The following is an 18,870-nucleotide window of genomic DNA, read 5'->3' as shown; positions in this document are numbered from 1 at the left end:
CACCAGAGGCAGAGTCCTGGTAGAAGGCGTTCAGATGCCCAGGGTGCAGGGACTCTGCAGCACTGTGACCCAGAGGGTGATAAGGGAGGGCTGGGACCACTGAAATGCTCTTCTAGACCCCCCGGTGTTTGCCCTTAAACAAGAGAGGACTCCACAGGGTTTCCTGTCTGGGGTTGATGAGAACACATGTGCAGTTTGATGGCACCTTGTAGGACCCACTGGAGGAGGAAAGACAGGGTTGTCCAGGCCAGTGGGGGAGACTTAGTAATAGCCCTGACCCCAGACCATGAAGCCTGAACTCAGGGAGTAGCAGCGGGGACAGGAAAGAGTAGCACTTGTTCTGATCAGGCATTTCAGAGTCAGGGACACAGGCCTTGGTCATCAAATAAAAGTGAGGAAGAGCATGGGTCAGTGGACAGGAGGAGTCAAGTGTGGTGGCACCGAGAGGATTGAGCCCATAACTGGGAGCTAGAAGAGTAGAAACAGCCAATAGGGAAGGTGGATTTGTTTGAGACATGTCATCTCTGAGGGTCAGCAGGAAACACAGTAGGGATTTTTCTTCTCACCTGCAACAAAAAATGCCAATGTGAAGACCTTAGCTCAAGGCACTACCAGGGGCTAGGGTGGGGTGTGTAGGGGTATGGAGGATCTTGCAGAAAGCAGAGCTGGCCTGGGCATTCAGACCTCAGGTGCAGGACTCAGTCTAGTTGTCCTGTCTGGGGCCTCCATATCCCCCGGGGTCCATTCTCAGGGTCCCCTTAGGTCATTCAGGCCCTGGCTGCCACATTACTGCATTCCTACTGGTGCAGGGCAGACTGAGGGCAGGTGTCATGGTAATCAAAAGGACACTGCCTGGCCTTGGCCATTGAGTGGGAAGCCACCTGCCACGTGGTTCCCAGTGCCCAAAGGTACATCCTTGCCAGCTCTGCCCCACTCTCCTGGTGACTCCCCCCTCCTCACAAGCTAATCCTCTTCAGCTCCCTCCTAGTTTAGTTCTGCTCCATCCCCAGCTATTTGCAGCTGAGACATATATCTCCACAGCAACCCACCCCCTCTGCCCTCCTCCAAACCCAGATCCACCTCCACCCTGCAGCTCCACCTTCTGCTTTCTCACAGTTCTGCCCCCAGCTACTCCCAAAGCTTTCCCACATTTCACCACCCCCCAGTTCTGCCTCTGCCACAGCTCCTTCCCATCTACTCCCAGAGCTATTTCCCACCAGTCTGCCTTCAGACACTGTCCCCCAGCTCCTCCACTACCCGCCTCCGCCTTCACCCCCTCTGAGCTCAGCCTCCCCAGCTTCCCTGCACCCCCTCCCGCAGATCCTCCTCCACCAGCTTTTCCACAGCTCTGCCAACCCCATCCCACAGCTCCTCCCAGCTTTCTCACAGTTCAGACCCCAGCTCTGCCATCTCCTCCCCCTTCCGCAGATCCTCTACCAGCTTTTCCATAGCTCCCCCACTGCAATCCCACAGCTCCTCCCAGCTTTCTATAGGTTCAGCCCTCAGCTCCGCCTCCTCCACCCCCTCATGCAGATTCTCCTCCACCAGCTTTTCAACTGCTCTGCCAACCCCATCCCATAGCTCCTCCCAGCTTTCTCACAGTTCAGCCCTCAGCTCCGCCTCCAACACCCCCTCCCGCAGATCCTCCTCCACCAGCTTTTCCACAGCTCCCCCAGCCCCGCCCCAGAGCTCCTCCCCAGCATTCTCAGAGCTCAGCCCTCAGCTCCGCCTCTTCCACCCTTTCCCGCAGATCCTCCTCCACCAGCTTTTCCGCAGCTCCCCCACCCCCATCCCACAGCTCCTCCCAGGTTTCTCACAGTTCAGACCCCAGCTCCACCGCCTCCTCCCCTTCACGTAGATCCTCCTCAACCAGCTTTTCCACAGCTCCAACAACCCCATCTTACAGCTCATCTCAGCTTTCTCAGTTCAGCCCTCAGCTCTGCCTCCTCCACCCTTTCCCGCACATCCACCTCCACCAGGTTTTCCACAGCTCCACCAACCCCTTTCCACAGCTCCTCCCCAGCTTTCTCCCAATTCAGGCCCCAGCTACTCCCCCTGGCTTTCTCCATTGGTCTCACCCAGATACTCTCCCCCCCTCCCCACTCCTCAGTACCGCCTTCTCCCCAAGCCCCGCCCCGCTTTTTGCCTAGCCCTTCCCACTGGCCACTGGTCAGGAGATCCCAACCTGCCCTGGTCATCTTGTGAGCCTCAGTGTCCGGTGAGTCCAACAATGTCTCCTAGCAACCGTGGTCTGCATGCGTGTCTAAGTCTCTACCCGGCTGCTTACCTGCGCGCCAGCTAAGTGCCTGCAGAACCCTGGCACGTGTGCTACTACGTCATGGAGTGCTGCTGTGTCCTGGCGTGCTACTTCCGGATGTATGTGTCTATGTGCCTTTGTAAGCCAGCAAGAAAAGGGGTTTTTGTCTCTGCCAGCGCGGGGTAGCTCACCAACACCAGTGGGTGTCAACGGTCACCTGTCAGCGGTCCTGGAGCAGCTGAGGGGCAGCTAGGATGCTGGCCTGCTGCTCTGTGGTCTCAGCGTCCCAGAATCCTCTCCTCCTCAGGTCCTGGGAGGCGCTCTTCTCCACACTGGCTGTCTCCCTGGGCCTCAGGGAGTAGGAGGCCTGTCCTGTCCTGTGTGGTGGTCTCAGCTGGGTCAACCTAGCATAGCGACCTGCATGGCCAGTGGGGCCAGGAGATCTGAGTCTCCAGAAGGGAATGGGGATGCTCAGTTCGGCTGCAGGCCTGCTGGGCCCTTGGAAAGATAGTACTCCAGGGCTGTGGTTTGCTGTGGGGCTGCAAGCATTCCTGCCCCAGCTCAGGCCACACTTTTCTGTCTCCTCCTCTGGCTACCTTCACTTGCCCACCATCCTTGTGTGTGTGTGCCTGGGACAGGCCTCTGCTGCCTCTGCTCACAGAAATGACTGTAGTGGTCCACATGTACAGGTCTGTCCTCCCTGCTTCCTGCTTGGCCTTTAGGCTGTCACCACCTCATCCAGACCCCAGGCTGTGTGGTGCTCAGATGGTTGCCCATGACAACCCTCCCAGTGGGACCTACCCAGGATTACATTGAGGGGAATGAGATTGTAGGGTCCCCAAATCCTTCCCATTTGATGATGTGAGGGCAGGGGGAGCTTTCTCCTACTGGTGACGGGGCTCTGCTGGGCTGTAAAAACATGACCTCCTTACATGGCATGGTTTTCTGTGCAGCTGGATGGGCCTACCTGAACAGGTAGGGCAGGAGAGAGCTACTGCTATGATTAGCAGAACCAAACCCTGTGTAAGGTGCTACATGTGTTTCCCACCAGCTGGAACCTCCTTGGTCCTGGTGGTTTCCAATCTCTGCTGAGTAGACTGTTCTGGTATGTTAGCCAACATTGCTGTCTTGTCCCTAATGACCTTGGCTCATTATCCCTCTTGTCCTCGTACAGGTGAACAAGCAAAGGCAAGTGGAAGAGTGTGTCTTCCTCAGGCCACAAAGCAGGTACTAGGTAGGAGGGCACTCAGCCCCCTTCGTGCCTTTAGAGTGACCTCAGTTCTCCCTAGGGATGCCACCCATGCAGACCCGGTCTCCTTATTGTGATTTTGTGGCTTTGATGAGAATAGGTCCCAAAACTCCATGGTAGAAACTAGGCATATACCCCAGTAGAACAAATACAAATGGCCAGGCCACAGGGGAACAGCCAGCCTCTTCCATAAATAATTTAAACCCAATGACAGGGTGACCCTTTGTTATTCAGCAGGTGGGTAAAGGTTAAGCACAGTGGCGATGCTCAGAACCCCGAAGCATATGAGATAATTGCACCCTGCCCCATGGTTGGCAGGGGATACACGGGTGAGCTTCTGTGGAAGGCCATTTGCTGGCGTCTATGAGCATCTCAGATGTGCATGCATGTGACCCAGGCCTCTGCCTAACAAGTCGACAGTCAATGAGTGTTTGTGGTAGTGTCCCTTATAGTAGCACAAAATGCAAAGCAGTCTGTGACTCTTCATCAGTACGGGAAAGTCAGTCAATCATGGGGCCCACAATGGGATACTATGCAGGCAGCAAAATATAGGCTAGAAGAAAATGTAGACATGAAAGAATGTGTTTGCTGGGCTGTGGATGGCGAAACCATTCTCCACCCTGTGGAGATGTGGGGGAAGATCTTTGCCTCTGTGGCCATTTGCCTGGGTGGTCACATCAAAGCACAACAACCCTAGTGGCTTAACCAGCAGACATGTATTTTCTCACTGTTGCAGAGGCTAGAGGTCATAGATGGAAATGTGGGCCCAGTTTGCCTATATTGAGGACTGAGAGAGAAACTGTCCATCCCTGTCCCCAGGCTTCTGGTGGTTTTCAGGCAAGCTTTGGCACCCCTTGGCTTGTAGGCCTTAACCTTCATCTTTACCAGGTGTTCTCATGTGTACATGTCTGTCTGTAAATTCCCTCTTTAGGTGAGGACATGGGTCATTGGAAGAGGGTCTCATTTTAACTTGATTACCTTTGTAAAGTCCTTTTCTTTATGGATATGGTTCTGAGTTGAGCAAGAAGTGGGGTCCAGAGCCCAGGGGTAGGAGACCCAGCCAGAGAGAAAGGGAGGGAATGCAGAGGAGTTGGGCACAGGGACTGTCAGGACACTGGGTTGGGAAGAGAGTGAACAGGTGGCAGCTTTTGTCCTTGGAGCCTGGTCTTTGAGAGTGGGTGTGTTTTCATAAACACGAGGACATAATAGCTGATATCAGGTTTATGTCCTTTAAAGACAGGAGGTGAGAGACAAGCAGAGTGGGGGTGCTCATGTGGAGTGTGGTAATGAGGCTCAGGCCCTATGATGATGATGTGTAGCCACCGGTTCTGACTATCCTCTTAAGGGGCAGGTACTCACAGCCCTGTGGAGACTGAGCTCCGCCAGGTACTAGGACCCGGCTGAGTCTGCAGGCCGAGTTTCTTCTCCTGCCACTGCACAGCTCTGAGGAGGAACGACCCCCTTCCCCAGGTACTAGGAAAAGAGGCAAGAACAGGGATGAGGCAGTCAGGGCCCAAGATCATAGGCCATATTTTTATCCCTAGGTGCCACCTTCACAACTGTAGAATGTGGTGACAATGGCACTGCCCACCCACTTGCTTGAGGAATGAATTCTAGGATCCGTGGATCATGCCCACCCCAGAGCCTGATAGGGGCATGGTGTGTGGGTACTAGTGCTAATTGTTCCTGGTCCTGTTATTCCTTTCTCTAGGCTGCAGTAAGGGCCAGGAGTGTCTACTGACAGTAGATAAGTATTGGTGCAGCCATTGGATTGAGAAATGTGGATCCCAAAGTGGTCGAGTGTAGGCACCTGGAAGAATGATCTAAGCTCACACAGTGGTGTCCAAGGGCCCAGCTGAGGTTTGATTATAAGGATTTGCAACCAGAAGCATTGGAAGAGGGATCGGGATGCATAGGGACTTAGCGCCTTGGGGTGAAAAGAGGAGGCAGCTGACAGTATTGGGCGGGTAGGCATGGGGAGAAGAAGCAAAGCCCAGGAGGGTCTGTGCTGGGAGAGGACTAGAACCCACTAACCTGGTGTGAAGCCAAAGTGCCCTTTCTCCCTTCTCTGTGCTCCCCTGGCCTCAGTGACCTCCTTTGTGGAACTGACCACACCCTGTCCTGAGTGCCTCTCCTTACATGTCTCCACCTTCTTCCTTGAGCTCCCCAAAGACTCCATCTGATGGATGAGGCATCTGCATCACCAGCCCTTTCCATGGGGCCTGTCAGCTGAGTGTATGGGGGTAGAGGGAAGGAGCCAACACTCTCTGCTCTCCCACCATCCCTGTCAGTGGGGTTCCAGGGCCCCAGGGGACATTGGGGGAGAGGTCAGCCCACAGACCATGAATACGGAGGGCTGATGCATGATGCTTATTGACATTCACACTTTTGGGTTTCCTCAGGCCACGAGAGGCCCACGGATCTCTGGGGAGATGGAGTTCTCCTGCCTCTCCTTCTGGCAACCTTATGCAGGCTTGGTCTTAAATGGGTCAAGACTCTGGAGACTGGTTGGCGACCCTAGTGAGCAGTCACAGGAACTGCACCATCGCCATCCACATTGTTCATAGGTACTGGGAAGAGCCCTCTGGCGGGAAAGGCTGGGGTGTAACCCCACGCAGATTCAGGCTCTGCTCAGTGACGGGAGAACTATGGGCAAGGAGTGATTGCTGGCAAGGCCTGACACCCCGAGAGCTGCTCTCAGCCCTCCAAGAATACCCACAGGACCTAGCTCACGAGTTTGGGGCTTGTTTTCTTTGGAAACTGTGGCTGTTCTGACCTGTAGGTGCTGCCCACAGCAGTCAGGCTGGGACCTGCCCATTAGTGGACCAGGCTCTGTCCTCTTCATTTCTCTCTATCCTCGGCCTCACCTAGAATTCCCTGAGCAGAGGTTGACACATCGGAAGTGCTCAGTCAGAGGGACCCAGCTCACTCTGTGTCCCTTTGGTGAAATCATCTTAGCCTCTAGTGGGTTTAACTTTGAATAACCATTTCCTCTCACAGGAAGTCTTTGGTTTATGGAAGGGCAAACATCTCAGTGCTTCTCTTGTGGTTCCCAGGGCTCCTTGACATGGGGGAATCTTTGCAGGCCCAGTAAACGTAGCTCCTGAGGAGGTTGTGGAACTGGAAAAGCAGGCTGTACTGACCAACCTGAAGCAGAAGTACCCAAGGGTACTTTCAAACCCCAGGTGGTTACTGGAGCCCATACCCAGGAAAGGGGGAAAGGATATCTTCCAGGTAGGCATCCCACAGCACCTGATACCCTAGGGCAGGAAGACTCCACAGGAAGGTCACCAAGAATCCAGCTGAATCATGACCATCAACGGGCCATCATGCCCCGGATGTAGAACTGAATTGGCACCACCATTGAGAGCACTACCCACCATCTGCTGTTCACGTAAACAGATTTCTGTGCCCAAATGTAGGTGACTGTCCTTGTGAGATGCCTCTCTGGGCTCATTGACTGTCTCAAGGACTCTGACCTTTAGGGAAAAGGGAAAGCTGTCAAGAAATATCTTGGTGCTATCACTCTTTTTGGTCCTGCTCATTCCTGGGTTTTACAGAGAAAAATGTTTTAGGAGACGTGGTTATTATTTGGGACTCCCGTCTCTTTGTTCTGCTCAAACTCAGAGAACACTTCAGCAGCATCCAGGGGTCCTTGTGGGAGGTTTGGGAGCGGGCACTGAATGATTGCCAGAGGGTGACCAGCCAGGCATGGCCTCATTCACGGTAAAAAAGACATCAGACTTTGAAACAAAGCGCTGTCTCTCCTGGCACGTGACTGGTCTGCTGTAAAAGAGTCCCTGGGCTCACAAGGACTTGTGTTACACATGTCACATAGCTACCTTGTGACCCAAGAATGGATCTGAAATACAGCTCTGATGGAAAAGTGATGGGTAGAGGGGTTTTTTTGTTTTTCTGTGTGGGCAATCTTTAATTTATTTGGGTCCCTTCTAGCAGGGTTACTAATGGTTGTTAGCGGTGAGGATGATGGGCTTTCTCCCAGGCATTTACTGGAATGGTCAGTCTTCTGAGACAGACTGGCTCTGTCATACACTGTTTAGCACAGTGGTCAGCAAACTGTGGCTCGTGAGCCACATGTGGCTCTCTGGCCCCTTGGGTGTGGCTCTTCTACAAAATACCTTGTGTGGGCACACACGTACAGTGCGATTGAAACTTCGTGGCCCATGCGCAGAAGTCGGTATTTTGTGGAAGAGCCATACTCAAGGGGCCAAAGAGCCGCATGTGGCTCGTGAGTTGCAGTTTGCCGACCACTGGCTTAGCAGATGGAGTGGCCTGAATTCTAGGTGGGCCTCTCTGCAAGGCCCCTGGAACTTGGGCTGATCAGAAACTTCCTGGCATCATAGAGGGACCCGTGAATAAAGACCCTCTTATTTCAAGTTGCATGACTAATATAAAGTGATTCCGCCAAGGTCAGGAGCCAGGCAGTTCTGTCTCCTGTCCAGTAGGCAAGGCTCAGGGGACCAGATCTTCCTGGGCTTGCCTCAGGACTCGCTAGCCAGATCTTTGGCTGAGTATGTGAAAATGGAAGAGAACAATGGGGACAAAAGCCTGTCTGGGGCCAGGATTTCTAGCCTCCTCAGGCTCATCTGATGAGGTATGTGGCACGGAAACAGAAGAACATGGACTCACAATTCTCGTTGGATTGTGTATTTTGTACCATGTAGTTTTTGCCTTTCCTTATTAAAGCGGAAATAGATTCGTGGTTACAAAGCTTGTGATATTATGGGTATGCATTGTCCTTGAACTGCTCACAGACTAAACACTTGTTATCTGAGGAGCCCTCCTGCTCCTCCTCAGCCTGGTCAGGGTCCTCTGATGGAGCCATGGCTGAAAGGCCAGCAATCAGAGTAGAATAGGAGATGTACAAAGACATCACTGAACCTTGTAGTAATTCATTTGCGGGGGTAGGTAGCAGATCCCCTGTGTCATTGGTTCTGGCAGTAGCCATGGGCACAAACATGACACTACCAGAAGTGCTGTCCCCACTTGAACTACCTGCTGCACTTGGACACTAGACCTCCCTGGCACTGCCCATGGGCTGAGGAACCGAGAACTCGAATGCCTGGGTGGCATTGGGTCCCCAATCATTCTTGCCTGTCTCCTGACTCCTGAGCCTTTGTTCAGCTTCTTTGCTGCCGTCCTCGTGGTGTGTTCTTGGGGAGTGTCTTGTGGGGGCCATCCTCTTTCTCTTTGGGGGGGGGGTGACACTGGTCGCTGGAAAAATGCGCATCACCTGGTTGCCTTGTGTCTTAATGTTCTCGAGGAGCCAAGGCTTGCCTCTGTGGAAATTGCAATTTCTGTAGATTTGAAACAACATTAATTAATTTAGTCACTTGTGGAGAAAATATACATTAACTGGCCTCTCAGAGTCTTTACTCATTTCTGCAGGTTATCTCTAAGGGGGCTATAGTTTCAATTGAAAATCTATACTTTCTCATCTTTTGATAAATACTGTATCATGTGCAAAAGGGTTAGACCCTAAAATGAAGTCCTTTCAGTATATCCTTCTCCTGGGTCCACTAGGAAAATGTTTGAGTAACAGGGAACATAGGAAATGGGAGGACTTTCTACTTTACCATTATCTTGTTCCCTGGAGAGCAAACTGAAGAGTTGCCTGGGCGTATTTTGTTTAAACCATGGCGATTCAACAAGCGGATGAAACTCTTCAGGCTTTTCGATTCAAAGGTTTGTTCCTCGCCCCTTAGGCAAAGAATCTCCCTCTGGAAAAGATTTTCCTCAGTGATCACGGTGTCTCCGTTGTCATTCGAGCACAGAGACCTGAAGGCGTCGTCCTCCACTATCCTCCAAAACGTTCTTGGGAAGGACAGCCCAAGAAGAATCTTGTTTCCTTCCACATTGGCAGTGCCTTCATTTGGGTAATGTGGTTGCAGGCTCAGTCCATGGCCTTTGTGCTTCTAAACCGGTTTACAAAGTATTCATTCAAGAATCAGTTTATTCTTGGAGGACATGCCCTAGAGCAGCGGTTCTCAACCTGTGGGTCGCGACCCCTTTGGCGGTCCAACGGCCCTTTCACAGGGGTCGCCTAAGACCATTCTACATATCAGATATTTACATTACAATTCATAACAGTAGCAACATTACAGTTATGAAGTAGCAACGAAAATAATTTTAGGGTTGGGTCGCAACATGAGGAACTGTATTTAAAGGGCCAGAAGGTTGAGAATCACTGCTAGAGGCTAAGAATGGGTGGCTTTTCAAAAGTAGGCCCCTAGTGTTTCTGGTTAAACAGCCAGCTCCCTTCAGTTACCTACCAAAGTATTGTTCCTTAAGCGAGTTCTTTTTTTTTCAATAATGCTTTATTGTTGAAGTATTACATGTCCCCATTTTTCCCATTGACCCCTCCCCCAGTCTGCCCCTGCTCCCCCCACCACCATAGGCCTTTAGCACTCTATTGTCTGTGTCCATGGGTTATATGCATATATGCATATAAGGTCTTTGGTTGATTACCTCCCACCCATCCCCTCTCCCCTGCCTTCCCTCTGAGATTCTGTACTCTGTTCCATGTTTCAAGCCTCTGGATCCATTCCATTCATCAGTTTATTTTATTATTTAGATTCCACATATGAGTGCAATCATGTGATACTTGTCTTCTCTGACTGACTTATTTCACTTATCATGATAGTCTCCAGGAGCCTCCATTCTGTCTCAGGGAGTAAGAGATTATTCTTTTTTTACTGCTGCATAGTATTCCATGGTATAAATGTACCAGTTTTTTTTTTTATCCACTCATCTACTGATGGGCACTTGGTCTATTTCCAGATCTTAGCTATTGTAAATTGTGCTGCTATGAACACGGGAGTGCATACATTCTTTCTCATTGGTGTTTCGGGGTTTCTTAGGTTATATTCCTAGAAGTGGGATCACTAGGTCAAATGGCAGATCAATATTTAATTTTTTGAGGCAACTCCATACTGTTTTCCACTCACCCCCACTGCATTCCCACTAGTAGTGCATGAGGGTTCCATTTTCTCCATATCCTCGCCAGCTCTTGTCATTTGTTGATTTGTTGATGATAGCCATTCTGATAGGTGTGAGATGATACCTCATTGTTGATTTGATTTGTATCTTTCTGATGATTAGTGACTTTGAGCATGTTTTCATGTCTCTTGGCCATCTGTATGTCTTCTTGGGAGAAGTGTCTATTTAGGTCCATGACCATTTTTTAATTGGATTGTTTGTCTTCCTTTTGTAACTTACATGAATTCCTTATATATTTTGGATATTAACCATTTATCAGATGTATCATTGCCAAATATGTTCTCTCATACAGTGGGCTCTCTTTTCATTTTGTTGATGGTTTGGGTTTTTTTTGTTTTTTGTTTTTGTTTTGTTTGTTTGTTTGTTTTTGCTGTGCAGAAGCTTTTTATTTTGATGTAGTCCTATTTGTTTATTTTCTCCTTAGTTTCCTTTGCCTTAGGAGATGTATCTGTGAACATATTGCTAGGAGAGATGTCAGATTTTTCTGCATATGGTTTCTTCTAGGATTTTTATGATTTCATGACTTACATTTAAGTCTTTTATCTTATTTTGAATTTATTCTTGTCTATGTTGTAAGTTGGTGGTCTAGTTTCATTTTTTTTATGTATCTGTCCAATTTTCCCAACACCATTTATTGAAGTGACTCTCTTGACTCCATTAAATGCTCTTGCCTCCTTTGTCAAATATTAATTGAGCGTAATGGCTTGGGTTGATTTCTGGGTTCTCTGTTCTGTTCCATTGATCTATATGCCTCTTTTGGCAGTACCAACCTGTTTTACTTATGGTGGCTTTGTAGTATAATTTGAAATCTGGTATTGTGATTGCTCCAACTTTGCTTTTCTTTCTCAAAATTGCTGCAGCTATTCAGGGTGTTTTTTGATTCCATACAAATTTTTGGAGTATTTGTTCCAGTTCTGTGAAATATGCCATTGGTATTTTAATAGGGATTGCATTGAATCTGCACATTGCCTTGGATAGTAGGGGCATTTTAATGATGTTGATTTTACCAATCCATGAACATGGGATATTCTTCCACTTGTTTATATCTTCTTCTATCTATTTTTTTCAATGTCCTGTAGTTTCCTGAGTACAGGTCTTTTACAACTCCTTAGTTAAGTTTATTCCTATGTATCTTAATTTTTTTTTGTTGCAAGGGAAATGGGATTGTTTTTTTTTTCCAATTTGAATTTATTTTATTTTTTTAAATAAAACTTTATTGTTCAGATTATTACAGTTGTTCCTCTTTTTCCCTCCATAGCTCCCCTCCACCTGGTTCCCACCCCACCCTCTGCCCTTACCCCCCCCCCACTGTCCTCATCCATAGGTGTACGATTTTTGTCCAGTCTCTTCCCACACCCCCACACCCCTTTCCCCCCTGAGAATAGTCAGTCTACTCCCTTTCTATGCCCCTGATTCTATTATAGTCACCAGTTTATTCTGTTCATCAGATTATTTATTCAGTTGATTTTTAGACTCACTTGTTGATAGATGTGTATTTGTTGTTCATAATTTGTATCTTTACCTTTTTCTTCTTCTTCCTCTTCTTAAAGGATACCTTTCAGCATTTCATATAATACTGGTTTCATGGTGATGAACTCCTTTAGCTTTTTCTTATCTGTGAAGCTCTTTATCTGACCTTCAATTCTGAATGATAGCTTTGCTGGGTAAAGTAATCTTGGTTGTAGGTTCTTGGTATTCATCACTTTGAATATTTCTTGCCACTCCCTTCTGGCCTGCATAGTTTCTGTTGAGAAATTAGCTGACAGTCGTATGGGTACTCCCTTGTAGGTAACTGACTGTTCTTCTCTTGCTGTTTTTAAGATTCTCTCTTTGTCTTTTGCTCTTGGCATTTTAATGATGATGTGTCTTGGTGTGGTCCTCTTTGGATTCCTTTTGTTTGGGGTTCTCTGTGCTTCCTGGACTTGTAAGTCTATTTCTTTCACCAGGAAGGGGAAGTTTTCTGTCATTATTTTTTCAAATAGGTTTTCAATATCTTGCTCTCTCTCTTCTTCTGGCACTCCCATAATTCGGATGTTAGTATGCTTGAAGCTGTCCCAGAGGCTCCTTACACTATCTTCGTATATTTGGATTCTTTTTTTCTTTTGTTTTTCTAGTTGGGTGTTTTTTGCTTCTTTGTATTTCAAATCTTTGACTTGATTTTTGTGATCGTCTAATCTGCTGTTGGAACTCTGTATAATATTCTTTATTTCAGTCAGTGTATGCTTAATTTCTAGTTGATCCTTTTTCATAACCTCGAGGTTCTCACTAGATTTCTTGATGGTCTCACTAAGTTTATCGGCGGTTTCTAGAAAATTCTTGAAAAACCTTAAAAGTGTGGTTTTGAACTCTATATCCAGTAGTTTGCTTTCCTCCATTTCTGTCATTTGTGACCTGTTTCTTTGTCTCCACATTTTTTATGCTTCCCTGTGTTGATAGAGTGGCTTTCTGTGCTAGGTGTCCTATAGGGCCCAGTGGCTCAGCCTCCCCAATTACCTGAGGTGGACACTCTTGGTGCACTCCTTTGTGGGCTTTGTGCACAGTCTTATTGTAGTTAAGCCTTGATTGTTGTAGGTATCACTGGGAGGAATTGACCTCCAGGCCAATTGGCTGTGAGAATCAGCTGTGTCTGCAGTGGGAGAACTTCTGTGCTGGAGACACCCTTCTGGGGCAAGACTTGCTTCAGTGGGGCTTTGGTGCGCACTGAGTCTTTCCCCTGAGTGTGTCCCTCATGGATCTGAGGAGCTGTAATCTGGATGGTCCCACTCTGACCATTGGGTACACTGGCTCTTGGATCTCTAAGGAGGTGCTAATTTATCCTCTGCCTAAGGCTACCCAGCAGTAGCTATGGAGAGATATGCAGATTCCTCTTCTTTGTTTGGGGTTTGGAGTTGCCCAGATGAGGCCCAGCTGTGAAGCAATGCAAGCTGCTGTGGGGTCTTGGGCCTTCTTTTGGAAGTTTTGGGTCTCTCTGACCCAGCCGCAGTCTGTTAGGTCATTTTCAGATTGCAAAGGGCCAGGCCTTTCATATGCAAAAGCCTCTGTGCACAGCTTGGGTGGGGTCTCAGGGGATCAACAGGGCGGAGCAAGCAGCTATGACTGCTCCTCAGTCCTACCCTAAGAGGCCCCAAGTCTCAGTGTCCCAGTAATCGCTGCAAGCACCTCTGAAAGAAAGCCGACCAATGCCAGAGAGTCCAGTTTCTCCCCGTATGAGTTTGGGTCCCCAGAGACTCGCCCGGAACTGGAGTCAGGGCCGTCGGGAGCTTGTGCCTCCCTCCCGATTGCAAAAGACACCGGTGTCCTCCGTTGCCAGCCCCTTTCCACACGCACTCGAGCCTCCGTACCTCTGCACTTTCCTTCCGCACCCCCTCTGAGTCGCAGTGTGCTTTTCTCTTTCCTTCTCATTGTAGAATTTCCATTCAGCCAGTCTTCCTGTGGTTCTGGATGATGTCTGTTTTGTCTTTTAGTTGTATTTTTGAAGTTGTTGTGCGAGGCAGCTATTTCCGGTGTTTACCTCTGGGATTATTTTTTAGTTTCTTTTTCTGAGACTTCATTATTAGTGTATAAAAAAGCCATCAGTTTTTGGGTTCTTGATTTTGTATCCTGTTACATAGCCAAATTAATTTATTAAACCTAGTATTTTTTTGGTGGAGTCTTTAGGGTTCTCTATATACACTATCATGTCATCTGCGAATAATGAGAATTTTACTTCCTCCTTTCCAATTTGGATGCCTTTTATTTCTTCTTCTTATCTGATCCCTGTGGCTAGGACTTACAGTACTATGCTGAATAAGAGTGGTGAAAGCAGTCATCCCTGTGTTTTTCCTGTTCTTAGAGGAAATGCTTATAGTTTTTGACCATTGAGTATGATGTTGGCTGTCGGTTTGTCATATATGGCCCTTATCATGTTGAGATATGCTCCCTCTATTCCCACTTTGCTGAGAAATTTTATCAAAAACTAGGGGTGCAGTGCATGAATTTGTGCACCTTGAAGGGAACTGTGGGCCATGAGGCTGCGGTGGGCACAGGGACAGGACTTGGCCCATCCTCTGTGCCCCCCGGCCCCTCCCACTGTGGCCCAGGGTTCCCTATATACCGGCAGCCCCACTTCTGCCACCACTGCTTCCACGTGCTGATGGCACCAGCCCCACCCCCACCCACTGATGGCATGGAGCGATTGGGGCTGGCACCAGTAGTGGGTGCAACTGGGGCCAGAACTGGCAGAGGGTGTGAGTGGTGGCTCTGGTGCCAGCAGCAGGTGCAAGCAGGGCCAGCACTGGCAGCAGGTGCAAGCGCTGGGCAGGACCTAGGTGCATGGGAGCAAAGTATTTTCAGTAATCACTAGAGGTTCACCCTGATGACAGTGACCAGCGCCCCACCTTGGTCTGGCATCCCTGCTCACCTGCACCACCATCCCGATGCGGCTGACACCCGCTATGTTCTGTGCTCTGTCGCCTGCTGCCACCACCCACCACTGACACCTACCATGTTCCATGCGCACCCCCTGGTGGTCAGCGGACGTCGTAGCGACCAGTTTTTCTGCCATTTGGTCTATTTTCATATTAGGGTTATATATATATATATATACTAGAGGCCCAGTGCACAAAAATTTGTGCAGTCGGGGGGGGAGGGGAGTCCTTCAACCCGGCCTGTGCCCTCTCCCAGTCTGGGACCCCTAAGGGGATGACCACCTGCTGGCTTAGGCCCACTCCCCAGGGGATTTGGCCTAAGATGGCAATCAGACATCCCTCTGGCAGCCTAGCAGCCCTTGGGGGATGTTCACTTGCCAGCGGGGAGCAGGCCTAAACTGCAGTCAGACATCCTTAGCGCTGCTGAGGAGGCAGGAGAGGCTCCCACCACCACCGCTGTACTGGCAGCCATCAGCCTGGCTTGTGGCTGAGCAGAGCTCCTCCCATGTGAGAGCACCCTGACCACCAGAGGGCAGCTCCCACATTAAGCATCTGCCCCCTGGTGGTCAGTGTGTGTCATAGTGATCAGTCATTCCCAGTCTTTCTGCTGTTAGGGTCAGTTTGCATATTACCCTTTTACTATATAGGATAGAGGCCTGGTGCATGGGTGGGGGCCGGCTGATTTGCCCCGAAGGGTGTCCCAGATCAGGGTGGGGGTCCCACTTGGGTGCTGGGCCAGACTGGATGAGGCGATGATGGCTGTTTGCAGCTGGTCGTACCCCCGTCAGGGTGGGGGTCCCCACTGGGGTGCTTGGCCAGCCTGGATGATGGGCTGATGGCTGTTTGCAGCTGGTCACACCCCCTTCAGGGTGGGGGTCCCCACTGAGGTGCCTGGCCAGTCTGGGTGAGGGGCTGAGGGCCGTTTCAGGCTGGTGGGCGACTGAAGCTCCCAGGCTATTTTTTTATTTTTTTTTTTATTCTGGGATTTATTTACCTTCTATAGCTGCCACTGGAGCTGAGAGCCAGCTCCAGCTCTGAGGCCGTTGCCAGCTCTGAGGCCGTGGCTGGCTGAAAGCAGGTATCTCGGTTTGTTTAGATTCTATAATTGAAACTCTGTTGCCATCACTGGCTCTCTAAGTTCTGAGTCCGCTGACGGCTAAAAGCAGGTACCTGGGGTTTGTTTAGCTTCTATAATTGCAACATTGTTGCATCCGGAGATCAGAGTTGGGCTGGGGCAGGCGGGGAACTTTAGCTTCCTCCATCGCCGGGGCAACCAAGCCTCATGGTCACTTCAGCTGCGTGGCTGCCGGCCACCATCTTGGTTGGCAGTTAATTTGCATATCTCGCTAATTAGCCAATGGGAAGGGTAGCACAGTTACAGTTAATTACCATGTTTGTCTATTATTAGATAGGATATAGATGGGTGTTGAATTTTGTTTAATGCTTTTTCTGCATCTATTGATGTGAGCCTGTGATTTTTGTCTTTCAATTTGTTTTTGTGATGTATCACATTTATTGATTTACAAATATTATACCAGCTTTGCATCCCCAGAATAAATCCCACTTGGTTATGGTGTATGATCTTTTTAATATATTGCTGGATGTGATTTGCTAATATTTTGTTGAGGATTTTAGCATCTATGTTCATCAGAGATATTGGCCTGAAATTCTCTTTCTTTGTAGTGCCTTTATCTGGTTTTGGAATTAAGATAATGCGGGCCTCATAAAAAGAGTTTGGAACTGTCCCTTCCCCTTGGATTTTCTGAAATAGTTTGAGGAGTATAGGTGTTAGTTCTTTGAATATTTGGTAAAACTCCCCTGTGAATCCATCTGGTCCTGGGCTTTTGTTACCTGGGAATTTTTTTATTTATTATTACTGCTTCTATTTCATCAGTTGTTATTGGTCTATTCAGGTTTTCTGATTCCTCCTGATTTAGTTTTGGGAGATTGTATTTTTCTAGGAATTTGTCCATTTCATCCACATTGTCCAACTTGTTGGCATATAGTTGTTCATAGTATTTTCTTACAATCCTTTGTATATCTGTGGTGTCAGTGGTTACTCCTCTACTTTTGTTTCTATTTTTATTTATTTGGGTCCTCTCTCTTTATTTCTTGATGAGTCTGGCTAACGGTTTATCAATTTTGTTTATCCTTTCAAAGAACCAGCTCTTGGTTTCATTGATATATATATATATATATATATATATATATATATATATATATATATATAGTTATTTATTTCGGATCTAATTTTATTATTTCCTTCCTCCTACTTACCCTGGACTTTTCTTGTTGTTCTCTTTCTAGTTCTTTAAGTTGTAGGGTTCAATAATTTATTGCAGATTTTTCTTGTTTTTTGAGGTATGCCTGTAGTGCTATGAATTTCCCTCTCAGTACTGCTTTTCCGTGTCCCAGAGATTTTGGGTTGTTGTGTGTTCATTTTCGTTTGTTTCCAGGAATTGTTTTATTTCTTTCTTGGTCTCGTTGGTAACCCATTCATTGCTTAACAGATTGCATGTGGGAAACGTATTTATACGTTTTACGTTGACTGGTAGTAGAGCACGGGATACGTATTAATATGTTTTTTATAGACTAGCGGTAGAATGCGGGAACATATAAATACGTAAACTAAAGTTATTGTAATTTTACTGAACGTTGCCATTTGCACAAAAAAATAGCAAAAATGGCCTGCACCACCTGTTAGCGCACGATAAAAACTACCCGCAAACAATGTGTTAATAACATGATATTTAGCCTCCATATGCTTGAATGTTTTGGAGTATTTTTACTGTAGTTGATTTCTAATTTCATTCCACTGTGATCTGAGAAGATGCTTGATATGATTTCAATCTTCTTTAACTTGTAAAGAATTGCTTTATGTCTATCAAGGGGTCTGTCTTTGTGAATGATCCATGTGCACTTGACAAGAATGTATAGTTTGCTACGTTGGGGTGAAATGTTCTATAAATGTCAATTAAATCCATCTGATCCAGTGTGTCTTTTAGAGTCATTGATTTTTTGTTAAGTTTTTTTCTGGAACATCTAACCAGTGAAATCAGTGAGGTGTTAAAGTCCCTTACAATGACTGCATTGTTGTCGATCTCTCAGTTAAAGTCCTCTAGAAGTATTTTTTGTTTGTTTGTTTGTTTGTTTTTTGTTTTGTTTTTTTTTTAATTAAATCTTTATTGTTCAGATTATTACATTTGTTCCTCTTTTTTCCCCCCCCATTACTCCCCTCCTCCCAGTTCCCGCCCCACCCTCCGCCCTCACTCCCCACCCACTGTCCTCATCCATAGGTGCACGATTTTTGTCCAGTCTCTTCCCGCATCTCCCACACCCCTTTCCCCCCCAGGAATAGTCAGTCCATTCCCTTTCTATGTCCCTGATTCTATTATAATCAACAGTTCATTCTGTTCATCAGATTATTTATTCACTTGATTCTTAGAGTCACTTGTTGATAGATGCATATTTGTTGTTCATAATTTGTATCTTTACCTTTTTCTTCCTCTTCCCCTTCTTAAAGGATACCTTTCAGCATTTCATATAATCCTGGTTTGGTGGTGATGAACTCCTTTAGCTTTTCCTTATCTGTGAAGCTCTTTATCTGACCTTCAATTCTGAATGATAGCTTTGCTGGATAAAGTAATCTTGGTTGTAGGTTCTTGGTATTCATCACTTTGAATATTTCTTGCCACTCCCTTCTGGCCTGCAAAGTTTCTGTTGAGAAATCAGCTGAAAGTCGTATGGGTATTCCCTTGTAGGTAACTGAGTTTCTTTCTCTTGCTGTTTTTAAGATTCTCTCTTTATCTTTTGCTCTTGGCATTTTAATTATGATGTGTCTTGGTGTGGTCCTCTTTGGATTCCTTTTGTTTGGGGTTCTCCGCGCTTCTTGGACCTGTAAGTCCATTTCTTTCACCAGGTGGGGGAAGTTTTCTGTC

General features: G+C 47.6%; 1 protein-coding gene and 2 pseudogenes across 2 annotated transcripts in view; 2 read left to right on the top strand and 1 right to left on the bottom strand.

Moving 5' to 3' along the window:
• The first annotated feature begins 1,766 nt into the window (after positions 1–1,766).
• LOC118654637 (melanoma-associated antigen 10-like) overlaps positions 1,767–18,870 on the top strand; it is a 55,101-nt gene continuing 37,997 nt past the window's right edge. The window contains exon 1 of one of the 2 annotated variants that reach the window (XM_036306045.1): positions 1,767–2,218. The gene's annotated coding sequence lies outside the window, so the exon portion shown is untranslated. Of the gene's footprint in view, positions 2,219–2,245; positions 2,377–18,870 lie in introns of those variants that run through there. The other variant, XM_036306046.1, reaches the window with a different exon arrangement.
• Positions 5,939–6,770, top strand: LOC118654638 (annotated as a pseudogene).
• LOC118654346 lies at positions 8,248–15,069 on the bottom strand (annotated as a pseudogene).

This window comes from Myotis myotis, unplaced genomic scaffold (genome assembly GCF_014108235.1).
Source record: "Myotis myotis isolate mMyoMyo1 unplaced genomic scaffold, mMyoMyo1.p scaffold_m19_p_4, whole genome shotgun sequence".
NCBI lineage: Eukaryota > Metazoa > Chordata > Mammalia > Chiroptera > Vespertilionidae > Myotis > Myotis myotis.
This window is presented reverse-complemented; position numbering and strand designations above follow the sequence as displayed.